Below are 20,654 nucleotides of genomic sequence, written 5' to 3' on the forward strand. Positions count from 1 at the left end.
GTTTGTTTTTCCATCCGCCAGCTGCACATGGATAGCAAATCCTCCTCTGTTCAGCACTGTGAAACCCAAATAACATTATCATGTAGGACGTACAACAAGAATAGTAACAGATTTAATTGAAGATGACTAAAAGACTGCGTACAAGATGAGCTGCTTCTACATGCCCAGTATCTATCACTGGAATGGCTACCACACCTCCACCTACCCAGCCTTTTCCAAAATTAGTACCCACAGTCAAGTAACACATTTTCTTTTCATATATTTGACCATTTCCTGAACTGTCTTTTCACTTCCAGCACTTTCCATTTCTGGTCATAGCATTTAACTCCAACAGTAAAGACACCATGTAATTTCATTATTCATTGCCACTCATTAACACAGATGGCACACCAAACCTCCTCACTAAACCTGCTTCCCAGATCACTGACTGTGACACCTCTTAGAGAGACAGGAAGACTCCAGCATTTCCAGTTTGGAACATTCAGGTGAATTCAATAACTAGTTTGAGTAACGAAAGCAAATAAAATCCCTTGGCTCCAGTAGAGCTACACTCTAAGCAGGCACTTCTGTGGCATTATCCAGCAGTTAGTTTGTGTATCAGTAAATGTTAGAAAAGCACTTCTTGACTATGATGGTCATATTGCAATAACCCTGTCCAGATATGTGGACCTGTGGGTGCATGATATCCTGAGCAAGTGACTCCCACTGGAGGAGTGAGTGGCTACTTCTGAAAACATTGCTTTCTATTTCAGTTTGAGGATAGCTTTGCCGGATTTTATTGTTGTTGCTATACCTGACTGATCAAACACACTGGTCATACATTATTCTCCCTTGCCTGCCTTCACCAATCACTGAATCTCTGTCAAAAGTGTTAGAGTCAGTTGTCACAGTTGCATTATGAGTGGGAATAAGCCAGGTCTTCTGGAAACCCTATGAATTTTCATAGTCCAAAAGAACTAGCTACGGAAGCTGGCTGAAATGTTAGTGCTGGTGTTATGTCTTCAAGATGCTGAAAAAATCAGTCAGCACTTAACAGGTCTGAATTATAGAGGCTGGACAAAAAAAAAACACCCAATAACAAAAAAGCAGTCAGTCTCAGAGGACAATTGTGATTTCTGCAAAAGCAATCGGAACATTTAATAGACTTTTTAAAATCCCAGAATGAAGTCACAAAGTCCTCAGACACTGAATTAAAATAACCACAATAGCCAGTTCTGAAATGGAGCCTGGGAGGTTTTAGAAGTTGAATAAATGGCAGACTTCACACTCAGTGCCAAGACTTCAATTCCAACTTCTAGTTGCTTCACTTCAATATTGTCTAAACTTACTTTTTTTTCTTATGTTGAGATTTAGAAATGATATTGCTGTGCTGGCAAGAACTGTTATTAGGTGCTGAAAAATTCAATCATGCAGCAGGGAGTGGGGTGGAGGGGAAATGTATGCCAGGTTATTTATTATCTCCCTGTAGAAGCCCTGTATTTTGTCAAGGCAGCATCGTAAGAAAAATATCACTGTAGTTATAAAAATAAGAAGACAATGGAAAATCCAATACAAATCTGAAAATTCTGATAGTAGCTCTACATTCAGTCTAGTTTAATTCAGCTGCATACCTTCAATATATGCTGATCTAATTTAGAACTAGTGAATAGCTATTAATAGAAACATATCTGGGATGCTAATAATGTGGGCTTTATGCCCCTGCATAGCACAGCTGCTATGTTAGAAGCAATAGGACTATTAGTGTTATAGGGAGCTGCTTGCAAAAGGCACTGAATAACTCCGTGTGGGCAGCATCTTCCCACCCAAGAGGCCCTGTAGATCCAGTGGTGCCCCTCTGCCGACACGATGCAAAGGACTATCACTCATAGTTCCCAAATAATGACTAGCCTTTAAAAAACACAAACAGGAAGGAATTTATCCAGAAAGAGAAGCACTTGGTGAAATAGCACCTAATACCTGGTATCCCCTGCACCCCTACATACTATGTCACAGCCCTTTGAGCTCAGCTCTAAAAAGAAAGTAAGTCATGATCTAGGAGGAAAAGCTGAGCAGAGACAAAGCATATTGCAGAGTGGGACTGGAGGCATCCTCTGCAGATGCAGACTCTGACGCACTGCTAAATATTCCGAGTGCAGCAATCATGGCTGATGTCCAGCAGAGGCTGAGGGAGGATATCTCCTCAGGTCCGGTGCCACAGCACCATGCAAGAGAACTCAGTGAGACTAAATTACGAGGTCAACTGAACAGAAAGTCAGAGGCAATGCAGCCAAAAAAAACCTGATTCCTTTTCTCCATGTTAGTTACATAAAGGCAGGACATCAAAATCTTACTTTTTGTTCTTTGGCTTTAATTTTTTGCTGTCTTTGCAAAAAATATCACAGTTGACAATGGAATAAAAACGTCTTAAAAGGCTGTTTGTTCAATTTTACAACAATAAAGATTTTTTTGACAAAATCAGGAAGTTTTTCAGGAAAGTATCAAATTCCATCAGTGCTTTCACTGGGAAATTACATTTCAGTGTGATACATTCCAATCATTTTGTTTCAATAGAATAACTTTAGCTATTATTATGACAACAGAAATAAGAGCAAAATGTTCCAGATTATCATTATGAAGCATTTCAAGAAAGCCATTTCAATTTTTCAGGGACAAAACATTTTGAAAACTTCAGCTAGTATTTAATTTTGACTTATGCTGGGTTGAGAACTAAACTTGCAAGTTTTCTGCAGAGTGCAAGTTCCATTTTCTGACCAGTCACCTTCAACAGGAGCATTTGAGATCTAATAATAAAGGACAATGGATCTATTGTCAGCCACCACTGTGGGGGCAGTGTTTCATTATTCTCATGGCCTTTTACCATACAATGGCCAGTATTCCCTCTCCTTCTCATACACAGAGGTATTTTTGTGAGCAGCTACAGTGAGCGGCACACAGCACATCAGCCTGCAATAATGTCCAGGAAGAGGTCTTGGTCACTTTTATAATGATGTTACAAAGCCAGGTTCAGGCAAATCTAATAAACTAAAGGACAGGAAAGCTATTTCAGTGTTAGAAGGGAAGAAAGGGCTAGGAAATAGAGTTGTGGGAATCCATTTACCCTCTGCAGGCTTCAGTGGGTTTCACACAGCATTTGTAGAGATAGAGTGGGTCACTAATGTCTTGTTCCTGTGTTTGATAACTTAAATAAATTATACGTTCAACTAATTCAAAAAAAAAAAAAAAGAAAAAAGAAAAAATAGAAAAAGAGGGAAAAAAGAGATTTATGTCTAAGCAGGAGAGGAGATACACTCCCATAGGAATTACAGTTTGCGTGTAAAGGCATTCCCCTATATGCCACTACTCAGTGCACACCTAAGCAGATCCTGCTTTTCTCAGAGGGTCAACATTAGTCTCCTGTACACTATGGGAAGGCACTCTGAAGAAGATTATTCTGCAGAGATCAGCCCAGACCAGGTATTTTTGTAGTCCCTCCTGGCTTACATGAGCTCTCCAACCCTACTGGGGCAGCAGGAGCAATAGAAATGAGGCATCCTGCAGATTTGAGGAATTACTTCCCTTCCAACGTGCTCAAGGGATTGCACAGTCTGAGAACATTTAAATGTTCTTTTTTTTCTTTCCTGATAAGCCTTACATCTCAAAGGAGTGCTCTCTTATCTGGGAGATAACACAGTGTTCCAAGGGTGAGCAGTCTGTCCCTCTGGAGACCCTGGCACTGAGAATAAAACCTATGGGCTATAGCATCACAACTCTCCTGTGCTTTACATCCAAGCTCAAAGCGGGCTACAGAGGGCTACAAAGATGGGAAAGAGTCTGGAAGAGAAGGCGTGTGAGGGGCGGCTGAGTCCCCTGGGTTTGTTGGGCCCAGAGCAGAGGAGGCTGAGGGGAGGCCTCATGGCAGCCTGCAGCTCCTCACAGGGAGCGGAGGGGCAGTGCTCAGCTCTGCTGCCTGTGACAGCAACAGAGCCCCAGGGTTCTTCCCCAAAGAGTGGTGGGTGTGGAACAGGCTGCCCAGGGCAGTGGGCACAGCTCCGAGCTGCTGGAGCTCAGGGAGCATTGGAACACTGCTCTCAGACACAGGGTTGGGTTTGGTGGTGCTGTATTGAGCCAGGGCTTGCACTCAGTGATCCTTGTGGGTCCCTTCCAACTTGGGATATTCTATGATTCTATAAAATGGGATAGGAAATGCGAAAGGTAAAGTTGGAGGGTCTGAAAGAGGCCGCAAACTTGAACCAGGGCATGGAGGAAAAGAACAAATGGCTAAATGCATCTTTAGAGGGATCATGGCAATGGCTGCACTGCACCGAACACCACTGTCAGCAAAGGGGCATGTTGCCAGGATACAGCTGGACATGCATCTGAGCAGAGCTGAACTCTGTCTGTGCCCTTCCTGGTGTGAAAGACATACTCTTTCTGCAGGCTGTGCAACAGGGATGGATTTCATTTGTTTTTCATAGGCATCTGTCCTGAATATCAGCCAGAACGCAGAGACCCGATGTTTGTAAGCCAGCCATCAGCAGGATTTTATTTCCTAGCCTTTCTTTAATTGCAGTGTTAACTTGTCAAATACCACAGTATTGCTTTCCCATGACCTTTCCTGTTAACCAGAGACTTCAGGGCAATCTGGATTGCTCCTTGTGCTCAGCAGCAGCTGCAGCAGCAGCCAACTGTGTTAGGCAATCTGCAGCGGAGGGACTGACTCAGAAGCACCAACTGAAGTGTGAAATTCGCCTTCCCCTCACTTCTTAATCAGCCTTTCACATTTAAAACCTCAGCATCCACTTTGATGCCACCATACTGGGGGGCAGCTGAGTGAATGCAAATCACAGCATATTCATTAATTATGAATATGCAATAAGTGGGCAACTAGTGCCAGTGTGCTCCTCATTAGGAGGGTCTCATCAGCAGGACAGAAGGTTCTTCAAGAAGCAGCAATATTTTTCAAGGAAAAGATATCTAGGAAAAATGGAAAGCCATTTTAACACTCAGAACATGTTCTATAGAGCCAGACCCTGCTGGGTGAATACATGTATCCTCCATGTGCACTAGTTCTAACTCTGGTCTGTTTGTATCCCCACTGATGCTTCATGTCCTAAGTATAAAGCTAGTGCTATTCCAGACAATGCAACAGCACCAATTTAATGAAAATCAGTTCTGTGGTCATATCACAGCTCAATTAGGTGCCTGAAGGGGCATCTAGAATAAATTCATAAATTGAAAAGATAATACCAAAAAATTCTCCACCCTAGCCACAGCCAAAGCTCTTTATGAAATTGCTGGAATTATTTTGTCCAACATTACCAATCTGCCCTTTTATCTTATGGTTAAAAAGATAAAAACTAAATCCATGCATTTGGAATATTAATGATGCCAGACAATATAAAGTTAAGAAAAAAAAAATAGAGAAATTAATGGCCTCTAGGGGACAGAGGAGACAGCAGCTTCAAACCTTCAAAAACAGTCTTGACAGATAAAAGTGGCTGCCCTCTTCATGTGTTCCTCGAGGAGAGCCAGACATAGCCTGTATCTGCTACACCACCCTTGTCATCTCACTGCCTTGAGATGAACCTTGAGCTTCATCTCTACCATGTGAGAAAACAATCACATTTTCCGCAATTCTGATGAGATACACTGAGTTCAGAGCACTTCACAAGCAAACTGCTTTTTTACCTGCATTGCATTAGGGGCAAAATACAGACAGAAGGGTAGAGCTGCATACCAAAAGTAGCGTGATGTAAGCTGGTAAATGGACCAGACAAGGACCCCCATTCATGACTTTCCGTGCCATCAGCCCCCCTGGGCCAGTGTCCCCAGACTGTCCCTGCAGTAGGGCACGTGGTGTCTGGGAGCACAGGGAACTGCTGACTTGGGTTGTCTGCTCTAGATTTCCCTCCTGGGCTGTGGATCAGCATACAGAGGGAATACAGCCAAGCCAAGCCAAACTTTCTTGGCAGAGGCACAGTGAATATTCTTTTTTTCAGTAACAAATTGCAACATTTTCAAAATATTTATCTTGGAAGCATTTCATATGCTTTGGATAGTGCTGCTTCTTTGAGATTTGGGGTTAATTTGGGGACAGGGTAGATTTTATTTAAAAAAAAAAAAACAAGAGGTAGGGAAAGAACTACCATCTTGGTGGAAACATGAATTCTGTCTTCTTTTATACAGCAAAACACCTTATACTATTGCAAAACTTAACATTTTAAGTTTATCAGTGCCTCTTAGCCGAACAAGCCTAGGTAGAGTCTGTTGAGCCCTTCAGTTATTACCAAACACAGAAAAGGAATAGCAAGTGTTTAACCAACTTCTACCCTTCAGATTCAGGACTTTACAGAACATCTCTACCCTGCGCTGGTGAGATCTCGCCTGGAGTACTGCCTCCAGTTGTGGAGTCCTCAGTACAGGAGAGACATGGAGCTGCTGGAGTGCATCCAGAGGAGGGCCACAAAGATGCTCCAAGGGATGGAATGCCTCTCCTACAAGCACAAGCTGAGAGAGCTGGGGCAGTTCAGCCTGGAAAAGAGAAGGCTCCAGGGAGAGGTGAGAGCAGCCTTTCAGTATCTAAAGAGGAGCTATAAGGAAAACATGGGCAGACCCTTAAGCAGGGTCTGCTGTGATAGGACAAGGGGAAATGGTTTCAGACTAAAAGAATGGAGATTTTGACAAGGAGAAAGGTTTTTATAGTAAGGGCAGTGAGGCACTGGCAAAGGTTGTCCAGAAGTGGTGGTGCCCCATCCCTGCAGACACCCAAGGACAGGCTGGATGGGACTCTGAGCTGTGGGTGTCCCTGTTCATTGCAGGGGAGTTGGACCAGATGGCCCTTAAGGGTCCCTTCCAACTCCAGCGTATCTATGATCTTGTCAAAAGGACATGATTTGACCTAACATTTGGCTACTTACCCCTATACCCACAGCTACACAATACTTCTTACTCCTAGCTCTGTTCATCTACGAGGACATCCATGTGGCATCCTAAAAATGGTGGCACCTCAGTGGTGGAGAGTACTTATGACTTCAGAGATGCCTCTGGATCCTTCAGCTAAGAAAGGAGAGGAATGTGAGGCTTCTGTCTTCGCTGTTATTTGAGCCAGCTCACGCACTCTTAGCAAACTCAGGGTAATCTTCAAACATCCCATTCAAGTTTGATGAGTTTGTGCAAGAAGATCAGCAAAAAACACCCCACTGGTCTGACAACTTTGGCTTGACAAGAGGGAAACGAACTCTCCCAGTTCAGACTGATGAAAAGCAGGCCCTTCAAAACCTTCCCTGCATGCTACAATAATCAACACAACAGCTCCACTGTTAGTCCGAGATCAGGAGCTGTTTGGGATGGGAACAGAGGAGGATGCTTCACGCCAAGGGATCAACACATCTATCTGGGGCAGTCTCAACACAGCCTACCAATCCTACGTCTGACTCGCATCCATGCTACTCATCCCTCACTCTCACAAGAGTTGAGCTCCATCTGCAAGCTTAAAAAAGAAAAAAAAACAAGCAAACTTTTTTTCCCTCCATCAAATTCTGTCTAAGCAGACAGCTTTTGAAAGACTCAGCATTTTCTGAGTTTCAGGTTCCCTTCATGTTTCTCACAAAGTGGTTGCCCAAAGTCATCAGATCTGTTTGAAAACCTACGCCTTCACCATGTAGGAAATTAGATGCACAGTTGCATTTCCCCAGGGTTTCAGAGTGATCTTCCTTGCTCACAAAATACAGCATGGAAGATGCAGGTTTGTGTCTGAAATGCAGACAAATACATGGTAGCTTGCATTGTGAGGATTTGTTTATTTAGCAGAGACTCAGAATGAAAGATGACTTGAAAGGAAAAGGTAATGTGATCCCCATTTTGTCCACTGCATGGAACTTCTTTTCCAAATCCTTTAGCCATTTAAATATGACAGCTTCTGGAGGCTGCCAAGATCAGAGAAACTAAAGGGCAATCCTTCATGTAAGCACCAGCCCTCCACTTTAAAAGCTCCCTGTGCACTCTTTCAACTTCTGCCCCCAATTATATTTTCTTAACATTCAAAAAAGCTTTAGGACAGCAGGTGCCTTCCTCACTTGTGTGTTGTTCACACAGTGTTGCCTGCCTTCCCTGTGGTTGTCCTCTCCTTCTTTAAAACATCACATTTCCAGAAAGATTAGCAAAACAACCTTGTATCCCCCCCCGAAAAAAGGCAGAAAGACATAAGATTTGCTGTCCTCTAGCTACACTCCAGCCTGACCTGTGACAGATGTGAGCTGCTTGGTGTAAATGCAACACCACTTCTATGGCAAGAAACAATCAGATTGTGTATATACCTGTGTCAGGGCTGTGTGCTGCAAAGCACAGCCAGGCAGCTCCCCAGACACCCCTGGGTGGGAGTCTGTGGAGGAAACCAGAAGGCAATAAAGAAACACCATTTAAAAATTCATATCCACATAATGAGTCCTGCAACTTCTTACCCTAGAATGCAGAAGGCCCATTTAAAGCGGTAAGAAAGCACTGCTTCCTCCAAGTTGTTCGCTCAGACATTAAGAGAGTTTGCAAATCATCCTGCTGCAGAGCAGCTTGCACAGCAGTGTGTTGCACAGGATGCCATCTTGGTCACCCTTATTAAAAAATAAATCATGTAGAGAAAGGGAGGAGCATTTTTGCGCTGCTCTGTAAGGGCTCCTGATTAAGCATGCTGCTGCTTTTAATGACCCTCAAATCTGGCATTTTAATGCCTGGCAGGGGTGCGTTGGTTTGATTTTAAAGTATCAAGGGCACATGAAAAACAGACTCAGATGATTAAATCTATCAATATAACCTTTTGTTTCTCATTTCTTTGTAGAATGGTGCAGGGTTTCAGGCACAGAAAAGAGGCAAAACTGTCCTTTGTATTTTCGGCATGTCCTCATTACCTCTAGCCTTGTTTCAGATCTTACACGCATGGCCTAATCACAACCAGTAACAACCAATTACTAGTGTCTACCTATGGATGAAAGCTGGGGAGGGCCAATGGGAGTGTTTTGTAGGGGACGGGAGAAAGTTTACTGCGTGCACCATCCCCTTCCCTTTTTGTCTTTATCTGGTGGGATCTGTGCTGGCCAACCCCAAAGAAGTTGGAAGATTTAATCCTTACTGCCCTAGAGGGCCTTCTCTGGAGGGATCTGATTAATGTTTATAAATATCTGAAGGGAGGTGGGAGGCAAATGGATGAGGCCAGGCTCTTCTCAGTGGTGTGTAGTGATAGGACAAGGAGCAATGGCCTAAAACTTGAACGTAGGAAGTTCCACAAAAATGTGTGGAAGAACATCTTTATGGTAAGGGTGACAGAGCGCTGGAACAGGTTGCCCAGAGAGGTTGTGGAGTCTCTTTCTATGGAGATATTCAAGATCCATCTGGATACCTACCTGTGCAACCTATTGTAGCGAACGTGCTTTGGCCAGGGGGTTGGACTCAATGATCTCTTGAGGTCCCTTCCAACCCCTGTGATCCTGTGATTTTCATTTAGCGGAGCCCCCTGAGGGACATAGGAGGAGCAGGAGAAATGTGTAGGATGTTTGGGTTAGCATGACAGCAGCAGTAAAGCTAGAAGGAATGCTCTCTGAATGCACACCTGTAGCTCCAAATGTCTGCCTCCAGTGTCTCCAAATTCCCGCTGTCCCACAGCCTTTCTTCTCCGATGGTGCAGATTTACCATCTGGTAAATAATACATCTTGAGGCTACAGGGTCAGAAGGAAATGCTGCTGCTATCTACTGTGAAATTCCCTGTGACACAGAACCAAGGACTTCCCGGGATTTCACCCAATTTAAACTGCAGTTCTGTTTTAGAAGAACGTCGAACTTTGAATGTTTAAGGGATGCCAGCAACAGACAGCTGACAAGAGCTCCTCACATTTGCTGCAGTGATTACTTGCCATCACTATGAAAAACACACAGACTGTTTCTAGTCTGGATTTGGCTTGGCTTGAATTTCCAATGCCTTCACAAGTTTATGAAGAGGAAGTGCAAGCTTAGCAAAGTTTAGCGCGATCGTCTTTAGGAACAGCTACAGCATAAGAAAAAACTCATTCACTGCGTTTGTAACCCGATTTTTTCAGAGACTGCATGTACCAGCTCTTCCTAACGAATTCACCAATGTGGTACCCCTAGTGACATTTTCTACAGCCTGTTTGGGTCTATCAGTGTAGGAAAGATTCCCTTTACAGGCCCTGAGCTATCCATTCAAACTACAGCCTCAGTGTACGATCATTAAGGACCAGCAGCGCTTTGAGTTCAATGCAGTCCACAAGTTTTGTTGCGTTTTTCAAAAATTAAATCATATTCTTTTTCTTCTTCTTCTTTTCTTTGAAACCAACTTGTTTTAGAAAAGAATATTAAAAATGTAATTTTGCGATACATTTCTCTCTCCTTCCAGCCCATGCTAGCAACTCTGGTAGCAGTGAACCCAAATTTTTATTTTTGGACAATTTTGGAAGATGTAGAAGTAGAAGCAATTACTTGCATTCTTTAAAACATGATTGATCTAATGCTGTCACAGGAGAATTCATGTCTGATTCCAATGGCATAGATTCTGCTGAAATGAACCTACGCTGTCACTCTGTGAATGAAATATATAATACAGTGCAGAATAGTATTTTTTCAACTTAGGTCAAAGATCCCCTGATGTCTCATGGAAAATTCTGAAACATGCTTGGAGACGATTTTGCTGACATATCATTTTCTATATGTTTCTATCTATTTCAGGCTATCTGGAACCAATAACCTATGTATTTATACAATATTCTGGGCTGTGCATCCTGATATTTGGATGAATAGAGAATCTTTCAAAGTTTCTGAGCTGATCTGCTACTATTGCATATTTAACTAGATTTGTAATCTTTTGTTGAACAAATTATTAGCATAACTGTCTACCTGCCTAGAACCTTTTTTTTTTTTTTAAATTATTTTTATTGAGGTGAGGGGTGGTAAAAATAAAATAAAAATAAAGAAAAATACCTTAACTTTTCACCAAAAACTGTTGACTCAATGAAACCAAACCCTTTCAGGGAAATACACAAATTTTTATGGCAACCTTGGTCTGGTCAAGAATGGAACTAATGACTCAGCATCAGAACAGAAATAACAACTCAAAAAGGACACAACATTTCACCCCAATCAAACAGGAAAGGGGCTGTTAACAAGGTTGTTATCCCCAAACATGGCTATGCTGATTACAGATTGTAGCAGAAATGCTAAGTCACATCCTGAACCAGTGATTGAGCACCTGGTGGGAAGGCAGGGCCAACCCAGTGGATCTCAGGTGCATGCAGTGCTCCTGAGTGACTGGAAGGGGTGGAGCCAGGACCCACCCCTTCCCCGACCTCATTTAAGTGTTGGCAGTGGTTGCAAGGTAATCCTTTCTTGGAGAGCCTTGTGTGCCTGAGGTCTTCTGGAGGTAAGCAGTGCTTTGCATTCATTTCTGTGTTTGCTGTATTTGGGTTGGTTCTCATTTGTTGCAGCTGAAGACTTTATCACCCTGCTCTTATTGTGGTACTTTCTATCCTGTTGGAGCATTACACAGATGTACTGGAAGTGTATCTGAATCTAGATATTGTACCATCTGGGAAGATATCCTCATCATCAAGGATTGGGATCCCTGTGGCAGCCTGTCCCTTTCCTACATTTCTCCTTTTAGACCTGTTCTCTCTTGTGTTGTAAATAAAGAGTAGTGGGGGAGGGCAGCAATTCTATGGATCCATATGATTCATCCCCAGGAACAGGAAATAATTTTCTATAAACTAAAGTCATATGTTACTGAAAGAGTAAGCACATAAAAGAAATTAACAGCCAACCAGAAGTAGCCCTTTATCACTCAGAAGCTGGATAAATTCATCTGAGGATAGAGAGAGAAATATACTCTGCAGCAGGAAAAGCTCTTGGTCTGAATCTCATCTCATGCACATGGGTGTATCCTGAGTATCCCATGTCCTTTACCATCTGATCAGGCACTCCCCAGTTATCATACGCAATGCAAAACAAAAGGTTCTGATTTTCTGAAGGACAGTGTTATTTCGTTTCCCACAAGGTACGCACAAATTCTGTCTGGGATATAAACCAGCAGGAAACAAATACCCTAGCTCAAGTAGGGCAGAGTATTTCTAGTCCTTAGGCCCTGTTCCTGAGTTATAAATAAAATAAGAAAGGCAAACACTATTATTAACAGGAATTTCAAGATTTTTCCTATGAAAGATGCCTCAGAAAAGCCTGCTTATAGGGCATAATATGGCTGTGAGGTGTCTCATGGCAGCAGAACCTCTGCAAGAACAGAGGAACACCTGACAAGAAGACACAATGCTGCAGCATGCATCTCAGCTTCCCAAAGCCTACATACAGGATTGGTGGGAGAAGAACACTTCAATACTGAGCACTGCGTAGGCTCCATCTTTCCTGGCATCTACACCTGCTAAGGCAGCCCATCTCTACTGGAATCATCCACTGAAGGTTTCCATCCACAGGAAATTCTTAACAGCAAGTTAGCAATAAAATGTTTTCCTGAGCATTTTCAGGAGGGAGACATTATTGAAGCCACATAAATAGACACTGAAGCATACAAAGTCTGGAGGAGATATTATCTGGGATGAAGTTCTCAGCAGCTCCATGCTGAGCAAACAGACTGACCTCTGTGGATGTATGCCAGTATCAGTGATTAGCTGCGTGCCAAGTGATAAGGGTGAGCATCACTTGTAAAAATATAAAAGGTAAAGAAAACATTGATGTAGAAGAAATAAGAGTTGTTTACAAAGTAAGAATTTGGCTCCCAAGTGGATTGTATTCACAAGCTGAAGATGAGAGGTGGTAGTTGCTGGTCAACAGTAAGACCACATTTATTGAAAATAGATTAACATTGCATTTGACAGAATAAGTGGCAGAAAGACTTAAAGCAATGCAACATGCAAGGCTAGTAGGTCCAGCTATGCGTAGCAATGACATGAGGAGAGAGTAAACATCTTTCTTAGCAACTTGTTTTGTGTAATTGACCAAAAGAATGAGGAAAAGTATTGAAAAGGAAAGTGGTGCACAAATATTAAGAGTGAAGTATAAAGATAAAATCTCCTAAAACATCCTTGAATATATTTATAAAGGGATCGTGTATCTTAAAGATGTCTTGAAAGAAAAGAGAAGAAAATGAGAGTACATAGTATTTTTTCAGCAGCATCATCTAACATCTGAAATTCTTTTCTTAATACAGTTTTCAGCACAAAATTGTCACTTTAAATAGATTTTCTCTCAAACATATGGATTTAAGTGTTTGAGTCATATGTGAACACTCCCGTTTGCTGTCACTCCACAAGAGTATATGCATTTTGCAATACAGTTTAATCAAGGATATTTTCTGCCTCAAATAAGTGTCATAATCCATTATCTTTTATGGAACAGAAATTCTGATTTCCAATTATGTTATTTCCTTTATCCAAGAGAAACTTAAAATGTGATTTAAATGAAGGCAAGAAACAGGAACAGTGAAAATGCTCTGTGTAGAAGACCCTTTAAACCAGCAAAGATAATTTCCAGTGATTGTATGCTCAAATCTACTAAGTCCAAATACAGAATAATACATTTTAATTGGTGAGAATAAGTAAAGATTGGAGTAGAATGTGAAAGAGAGGGCAATACACTGCATCATTATCTGTCTGACCTTTGTAAGCAAAGATCATATGCTTTATTAAAGCGTATACTCTATTTCAACTGAGAAACCACACAGCAGAGCTTACATCCATGCATTAGCCATGTGACTGAAACAGTGCTGTCTGCACTACACAGGACTTAATAATCTCTCCAAAAGAACAATCACCTTGCTTTCTCTTGCTCTGAGCAAAATATGTTGGTGCAGAAATTTCCTTATCTTCTGTTTGCTTACACAGTTTGAGCACTGCTGAGTTTTTGTACCTGACTCAGTGCTGCTTTGCACCACAGTCTCACAGAGCTCAGACCTTTGGCTTTCAGAAAGGAAGAGAAAGGTGACAAAGTTATGAGTGTACAAGTCTCAGCAGCCCCTTGAGTCCAGCATTTGCACACTCCATGCAGCATCATCCCATTTGATAGGACAAGAAGAAATGGCCTCAAGTTGTGCCAGGAGAGGTTCAGGTTGGGCATGAGGAAAATCTTATTCTCAAACGAGCATTGGAATGTGCTGCCTGGGGAGGTAGTGGAGTCACCATCCCTGGAGGTGTTCAAGAAACATGGCTCTGAGGGATGTGGTCAGTGGGCAATATAGGTGGTAGGTGGACTAGATGATCTTAGAGGTCTTTTCCAACCTTAATGATTGTAGGATTCACAACAAGTGTGTATGCGATGGTAAAGGATGTGTAATTTGGACAGGACTCACAAAATCTTTCGAACAGGGTTGATCCTGTCCCCTAAGCTCAACAGTTTTTCAGGGAACTCATTCACCTGGTTATTTTTAATGGGGAAATCAATGCGTTATTGCATGGGTGTCCAACATTTTTGCTTACCTGGGCCACATTTCACAAATGTACATACCGAGGAAAAGCAATGCCTTGAATAAGTTGTGACTGTGAAGCAAGGGATATTTCTCTCTAGTGTGATAGGGCTTACAAAAGTCTGGTAAAGAGACGTGATCAGATTTTCAATTGCAACTCGATGCATTCAATTTGAAAATGCTGTGGTTTCAGCCAGGGGCTCATAGTGCACTGATGCTCGCTTGGTGCTGAGTGATGGACGCTGCCACAGGGGCGAGTCACAGTGCGTGCTGGGCCATATGAGGCCCACAGGCGTGGGTTGGATGTGCCTGCATTACTACTTCCCTTGAAAGCAGGGAGAATTTCAGCATGTTATCGCCGAGGTTCGGAGCTTACCAAGGTTACCTTGATACCCAACAGCACGGCACACTGCAGCATTTAGAGATTGTAATATCTGCCCAGATCTTGCTCTTGGGGAAGCAGAGAAATTAGATTCTTGGACCTGAAATGAGAGCTGACTGCTGTGACTGGGCTGAGCATGTTCATACCTGATGCACCCCTAGAGGACATTCCATGGCCAGGCAGACAGGCCCAAGAAGATGTTATTAGCTTTTTGTCTCACTTCCATTCTTCTCCCTAATTTCAAGGCAGTCATTTCATTGGTCTGGACAGCCAACTCTTCACCAGCTCACAGGCTGTGTTTGGAAGCAGTGTCAAAATGGCCTTTTACAACCTACTGATGAAAAAGAACAGGAGTCTCAAGCTGCTGGTCAGTGATGCAGAAAAAGCATTGGATTTATCAGCAAATGTATACATAATGACTGCTGCAAGACTGAGCCATCCATCTTCGATCTGTCTTTTAGGGCTGGGGGTTTCATTGCCTGACTGGCATCTGCATAAGCAGCTGGACTCGATGTTCCTGAAGGAGATAAAAATAATAAATATGATTAATTAACAGTATCAGCACCAGTTACATATTTGCATTATTGAAGAGCTAATGCACAAATAACCACAGTACAGTAGATCAATAAGTAATAGTATTCCTTAGCTATCCAGAGGAAAAGGTGAAATGAACTGAATTTACAGTGCCCACCACATCTGCATCTGAAGTGAAAAGAAAAAAATTCCAGATGAACTGTAAGATTAAGTTCCCAATAGTCTGAAAATCTATTTCAAAAAAATTTTCGGGAGACTTGATGAAAGGGTTTAAAGTTCATGTTCCCTAGCTAACAGTCTGAGGCCTGCTCTCTCAGCTCAGGGTCTTGGTTAGACTGACAAGATTACCAAGGGAAGCTGCAGGTTCTGCATGTCAAACTCCTGTGGAAACAAGACTCAATGCCTCTTTCTGAGAGATCTGCTCTTGCTCAAACACAAGTTGGGATGCAACATGCAAGGAAGGAATTACTAGGAGGAATTCTCTGCCCTGTCTTAGGCAGGAGCTGAAATGGAGTATTATAAACAGCACTGTCAGGACTTAAATTATGGTTTTCTGGTCATTGTCTTCTTGTGCAGGGCGCCTGAGCATGTGAGGACCCAAGGGAGAGCACACAGGATGTGACCCTTTACCCTGCTCTTGGGTGTTCAGTTGGACCCGCAGTTCCAGCCTGCAGCCAGGAAAGCATTAAATAAACTTCCTCAACAGGATTGCGTTCACACCCCATGCTGGCCATTACTGCCACTTGTGGCTGCATGCAACAGCAAAAGCACTGGAGAAAGAAGAAATAGTGATGCTTCTTTCCTTTGCAAATGCTCTGGAGGGTGTTTGCCTCAAACCTTAATGTCTTAAAAGCCCACGTGACCAGCACAGAGGATAGATGCCGAACTCCAGGCCTACAACAAAGTAAGGGATGATGCAAGCACACCCTGAGTACTTGAAGAGTATAAGGTCAAACGAAGAAGCTGCATAGGAGAAAAGAAATAGAAATTTGCAAGACACAAAGGAAAAGGAGAAAGGTTTATGTGTGATACCACAACATGCTAAGAAAGCACCTCTGGCCTTCTCTGGGAAGAACCCCTGTGCCATGTGCTCATTTCCAGTCTGATAAATCATTAGTATACAAGTACCCCCAACTCTTACCTGTTCCTTTAACATCTGCTCTGGAGCTTCACAAAACTTCAAGCTGGCCATGAGCTAGCAATGTGTGCTTGTGGCCAAAAAGGCCCATGATGTCCTGGCCTGCATTACACAGAGCATTGCCAGCAGGTTGAGGTTGAGGGAGTTATCCTTATGCTCTGCACTGGTGAGGGCACATTTGGAGTGGAGTGCTTTCCCCAGAACCAGAGAGACCTGGAGATGCTGGAGCACTTTGCAAGTACTTCGATTTCCCCTTGGAGCTTACAAAAGCATGGGCTTCAAAAGTATCACTAGTTTTCAGGAATGTGTACTAATGTGCACTTATGTGTTCCTAATGTGTACGTAGTTTGGAAAGATTATACTTCCGTATAACTTTTGATTTCAAGTTGGGCAAGGAGAAGGAGCAATTAGTAAAGGAAACTACAAATAGATTAAGAGGTCTTACACATTTCCAAGTTTGGAGCAATGGATATGAAAAACAAAGCAATACTTCCATTTCTCTATTAGACACATTCCTACTAAGAAATAAGTAGGAGTACTGAGTTCAGTTTACAAGCTCCCTTGACCAACAGAGGTCTTAGATGGCCACCAGCTCGATCCAAAGAGAGAGCTTGAGCTGGCACTGCAACACGGATATGATCTGCTTAGTGGTATTCACTGTTCAAAATACCCATCTAAGTGAGGTAAGACCTGGGAACACAAGTGGGAAGAGGAATCTACTGAAAATGTGAGAAGTAATGTAGCCTGTACAAGAGTCTTACCCCTACCTGAGCCAGTTTTATACAGTTAATGGAGTTGTGTCTTAGCGTTAAATGCTTGGCATGAGTAAAGTTTTCACACTGACTGGAGAAAGGCATCTTTCCTAAACTATCCGAACAGCACACCATAGTTAAGCTTTCAGAATGCAAAATAGAGGAATACTTTTAAATGGTAGAGAAGACAATCTCACACAGAATCTTTCTTTCTTCTTTCTTTCTTAATAGCAGTGTTCTGTCTTCAAAAGCAGCTCTGTTAAAAGTTTCTTGCTTCATGTAATCTTGGCAAAATTCTTGAGACAATACCTTGGGAAATCCAAGTTAAATAAGGAAGTCACATATCAGAAAAATAGATGTTAATGAGTCTTTCACAGGCAACTCCTCTTACAGAGGAAACCTTTCAGTTCAGTTATCCTAAGTGAAGGATTTTCCTGTGAGGAGTTTGAGCTAGATACAAGATGGCTGCACGAGAAAGTTTAGATTCAGCATTTTTCCCTCTGAAAAAGAAGATTGCAACTGAACAAGAAAGGCTCATCAGAGCTCTGAGGGGGCTTAGTGGTGTGTGCTGAATCATCAGCTCGGACTGAAGAGTTGACTTTGGTTCTTTTGTTATCTGTCATTGTTTTGCAGATCTAGGTGCCAGTCTCTTCCCCTCTTGAACATGTTCCACTTTTTAATCAAACTTTGGGCAGAAGAGACAAGGAAACCGATTCTATGAGCTAGGCAGAGCATCTACCTGCAAAGCCATACGTCTGTGCTCCTGTCCCTGCTGAGTATTCCATGGCCTGTTAAACAGCAGAGGAGCTTTATATCATTGCTCTCTGTAGGGTGAGTTCATGGTGCAGCTGGATGCAGCACTGAATCTTTCTGAGGTTGCTGATACAAGATTTTGCATTTTGGTTGCAACTGTCCAAGGGAGATGTGGGCAGCCACAGCAAGACCTACTGCTTGTATAGGTAGAGTTTGTTCCTTAAAAGAAGCATGCTCTGCACAGTCCCCAGATATGGGTCAAGTTATTTTATCCACATTATATCCTCTGACAAAAAACAAGTGTGTGCTACATATTGGGGCCAATACTGATGCTGCTTCTTGTTTCCAGTGCAGCTAAGAACGAGCTAAAAATAGAAAACAGTCAAAGATCCAAAACTCAACAGCAGCCTGCGTCATTGCTATATATCTTCAAACCACAGTAATATGAGATGATAAATAAAAAATAGAGTAAAAACCTCCAGGCCAGAAAAACAGAGAAAAGGAAGAAGTTTCCAAGGAGAAAAAAACACCTCTCAAATGTTGTAAAATGAAAAGCAACCTAACATTAGGATTAGCATTTTATTTATTCCAAGTCACAGAGAAATACCCTGGGTATGCAAAAAATAATAATAATAATAAAAAAATACTGTGGCCAACAAAGGCTCCTTTCTAAAGAATCTTATGTAATTGCTCAGAGCCTCATACCACCGTAAGTCTTTGAACAGAGATCCCACACCCCAGTGCCAACATCAAACCCAGATTTAGTAGGCAGTTAAGTCTAGGGCAGTGAAAGTCTCGTAAGAGGTTTCAGTAGAGAATTATCCTCACAACCAAAATCATACATGGGTTCAGTGCTACTCAGACTCTCTAGGAATGGTGCAGAAGTGTGTCTCCACAGCAGTCCTTGCTGTTTATCACACCTGGGTAGTCAACGGGCTTGCTTTCTTTTCAAGAACAAATTTATTTCTAGTCTCCCTTTTTATGCTAACCTAACTGCTTGAAATAATGAGCACTTTTTAATTGGCCAAATATTTATTTAACGACAGGGGGCGAGCAGGGAGTTGTATTCACCTCCAGTCACAACTGTCTCTCTGAACACAATCTGTGGTGCCACGAGCAGAATTCTTAATGCCTTCATGCCTGCGTGGAAATGGGAAACCTTGCTGCACTGGGGCAAATCTCTCATTGTTCTGCAATATGAATGCTAAATTTAAGCATGGTTAAAATTATATCATGGAGCCCAGAGCTTTCTAAACGAAGCTGGTTAGATTGTATCCCATTTCACCTGCTGCTGCTGAAAGATAGTATTTACTTATTCACCTGCTTTTTAATAGCATCTTGCACTTAACTCTTCAGAAAAGAGGTTTAAGAAACATAAAGACTCTGATAACAGGTAATTTATTCTTTTTTTCCCCCAGCATTTTACACTCATGTTAAGAATGTAATTTTTTTTGTGTTAAAGCTATGGATGGCAGATTTGTGCTGCTTCAGGCAATTGAAATATGAAATACGAGCAGTTTAGTTTGCTCAGATTTATCAAGGCCTGTAAATTAAAATTTCTTCTGAATCCTCACTGGTATTGCTAGGCTGCAACTGGATAACCAGAAATCTTTTGTTGCTAGAAACAGATCAATGAAATTTCTGTTGTCCAGACTGAAATAAATGCAAAACCAGAATTAGTGACAACAATCTCTGGAAGACAGAAACATATTATGAAGTATTTTGGTGGAAATTAGACAAAAGCAAACAAATCGAGACACTTCATGAACTTCTCAATACCTTCAGTGGTTCTAGAGGAGGTGGGAACCAAGCACCCAGTTGATCATTGCTGCAGTTTTGTGGAAACAGCAACACAGATTGTGTCCTCTTGAATCACTTTGCATACTCATGATATTGCTTATCTTACCATCAAATGAAACACAGGAGAGTTTTTTTCCTAAATGACCTAAGAGCAAAAGCCTCACTAATTTGCAGTGTAACAGCTGTCACACAGGACACTGAACTGCTTCTGAAAGTCAGACAGCCCCTGTCTCTATTTTTACACAATGGGACTTTCAGCCATACAGACTCTTTGATATCAACTCAAAGTCTCGGAAGAAAGGAACCCGCTCCGTTTGTCAGTGACCAGTTCTGAGGCCTCTGTTAAGCTTTTAAATGGAATTACTGAAGTTTTCAAAAGTTACCACAGATTTGTCACCAAAAGTTAAGCTCATACTCCTCACTGGTAGCTCTTTGTGTATGATGTAAAAGCAGAGCAAAATGAAAACTCAGAGAACAGCTATCCCCACAGACACCGTAGCACTGAGGAGCACAGCATGAATAAAGCAGTAAGGTGCAGCTAGAATTAAGTAATGAAGAGACAGAACTTTCCCCCTTGCTTTATTTTGTAATGCATAAATGAGATGCATTTGTGTGGATGTAGAAAGCTTTCTGTTGCTCTCCAAATTAACAGTCAGCCCACAACCACGTTAACCCAAGCATCACTACAAAGCATGCCACCATTTCAGACTGTGTCACATTGACTTGGCTGTGTGCAGCAGCACCTTCTTGTTTTAGTACCCTTTTTAGGCCTTGTCTCTCTGAAGCACATCAAAACAAGACAGGAAACCAAGAATGCCTGAAATTACTTTCTTGGTTTGTCTTGCACAAAA

At 42.1% G+C, this 20,654-nt stretch overlaps 1 long non-coding RNA gene across 1 annotated transcript; it reads left to right on the forward strand.

The window, feature by feature from the left end:
- Positions 11,275-18,327, forward strand: LOC110402003. The gene is made up of 2 exons (XR_002440746.1): positions 11,275-11,399; positions 15,072-18,327. It is a non-coding gene; the product is annotated as an uncharacterized LOC110402003 (long non-coding RNA).

The sequence above is a fragment of the Numida meleagris genome, chromosome 6 (assembly GCF_002078875.1).
Source record: "Numida meleagris isolate 19003 breed g44 Domestic line chromosome 6, NumMel1.0, whole genome shotgun sequence".
Classification (NCBI taxonomy): domain Eukaryota; kingdom Metazoa; phylum Chordata; class Aves; order Galliformes; family Numididae; genus Numida; species Numida meleagris.